Below are 2287 nucleotides of genomic sequence, written 5' to 3'. Positions count from 1 at the left end.
CAGTACCACAGCCAAGTCAGAAAAAGAAACGAAAACATCCTGGATACAGTGCTGGTGATCAAGACAAAGAAAAACGATTAAAAGAAAAAGATGACAAGAAAAAGAAGAAAGAGGAGGAGAAGCAAAGGCAAGCACTGTTGGTTGAGACACGAAAAGCTCAGGCTGAGGCCCGATGGGCATCCAGCACCCAGTCCTTTTGCAACAACCCTCAGGGGCAAGAAGTTATGGTTGCTGCTGATGTACATGTTCCTGGGGTCACCTCGCAGCTCTTACAAGGTCTCACCTGATTGGAGACCACCCTTGAGGTTTAACAAAAGAACAAATAACAGAAACAATGGACCCTAGGCCTAAAACAAAAGGCCCATTGTTTCTGTTACCCTAGGCCTAAAACAAAAGGGCCATTGTTTCTGTTATTTGTTCTTTTGTTAAATCTCAAGGGTGGTCTCCAATCAGGTGAGACCTTGTAGGAGCTGCGAGGCTACCGTGTTCCTGCTGTCCCTCGTTCTACTGAATCAACTTCGTTACTCCCTTCAGCTGACACAGACCACAGCAACCACAAAGACAGAAGCAAACAAGCAAACACTGCCCACACAACACCACAGTCAAACAATCATCAACTCATAATGTTATCAGAAGTCAGAGCATCCAAAGAGCAAGGGTTTCTTCCCATTCAAATTTGTCTCCAGTAAGCAGCAACATGTGCACCCCACAAACAAACACTTCACTTCAGAGCAACAGGCAGACACCGGTATTAATTCAGAGAACAGTTTCACTCCAAGTTCCAGGAATAGCAACAATGATGAGCTGAGAAGGAGTCTTCACTTTGACAGTGCGAGGCAGGGAGCAGAAGTGAGCAGTGATGAAGAGGATACTTCCCCTGATGACCCTTGTCCATGATGACCATGGGCATGAAAACCAGTGCTGCAGGGACCAGTGGCTTGAAAACAAAGCTCTGAGGAATAGACTGCAAAAACTTCACAGGCGACTCAACATAGCTTGTAAGTTGAGATTCAGAGTCTTTCTAGAACACATCTGTTCTTGGAGACACGAAAAGCGAAACAGTCTTCCTCTCTTGTAGTCCTTAGCCCATCATACTTTATGTTAACCAGCAAAGTACATAATGTTTCCATTAGGTAAAAGTCACATTCTCAGAACATCAAACAAACACACCACCCAAGAATTTCCTTCTCCAAGTAGAACCCTACCTCAAGCTAATTAATTTTCAGTATGTCTCATCTCCTGAACACAGAAGGTAGTCAAAAAATTATTGCATATTATTTTATCTGTCAACAGTAAAAGCAAAGACATCTGGAGAAATTGAGGCTAACAGGCCCAGCCCAGGAATCCTTGATCAAACTTTGGCTCAGGAGTACAAGGTACTGCAATTTTCTTGATTAAGGCTCAGTTTGATGTGAAGGGTTGTATGCATAATTATTATGTGTCATTCTTGACATTTTTTTGTTATTCAATTATTTTGTCAAAGTGAACTCATGCAACTTTGTTCAAACACTTTTCCTTTAGAAAGAAGGAAAGAGAATTTTGTTTTCACATTGCCATTAATATATTGCCTTTGAAACATGTTTTGTATGTGCATGATTTGTCATGTAGTGCGCACCAGGATTTAAGAAACTAAAAGGGTGCTTTGTATTGACAGATGGTTGAACTGATTGAGGGATCAGGGGTGTATTGATACCCCCATCAGAGGGCATACTGTTCTGCATACAAGGGCTGGACTGGGTATCTCAATGCTGCAGTGGATATTTTCTTTAGCAAGGATACCCTTAAAGATTCATGTGCTAAGGGGCAAGAACACAAAAGCTAGAATGGTAGTGGTCGTCAAGCTCTGAGCCCACTGATTGTTGAGGCACTTATCGGTAAGTTTTGTCTTTGATTAGTTCAAAATGCTCAAATATAATAAGAAAAGTTATGCTTTTGACACACATTTAACTGATAAGGAAATTGTCTAGGCAAGTGAGTTTGGCATTTGACATTAGGGAGAGAAGTGGTTAAAAATGGAGAAATCTACATATATCTCTACTTTCAGTTGTTTAGAAATGAAACCTAGATTCACAGCTATAAATCCAACAAAATTTCTGTTCCAGAGCAAGCCACTAACATTATTTTATCCATTCAATTTGCAGGGAAGGTGTGTTCAAAATTTTCTAAAGAAGGTCCATCTCCAAGCCAGGTTGTGCAAAAAATCAACATGAAGTGTGTTGAAGCGAGACATCCACCAAGAGTTCGAGTTTTACAAATCCAAAATTCCCCTTCTTCTGAGGAACTCTAG

General features: G+C 41.1%; 1 pseudogene; it reads left to right on the top strand.

Annotated features, from left to right (window-relative positions):
• The window catches only part of LOC138009793 (uncharacterized), a 5947-nt pseudogene extending 3660 nt beyond the window's left edge, over positions 1–2287 (top strand).

Source organism: Montipora foliosa, chromosome 7 (genome assembly GCF_036669935.1).
Source record: "Montipora foliosa isolate CH-2021 chromosome 7, ASM3666993v2, whole genome shotgun sequence".
NCBI classification, from domain to species: Eukaryota; Metazoa; Cnidaria; class Anthozoa; order Scleractinia; family Acroporidae; genus Montipora; species Montipora foliosa.
Note: the sequence above shows the minus strand (reverse complement) of the source record. Positions and strands in the feature narration are given on the sequence as shown.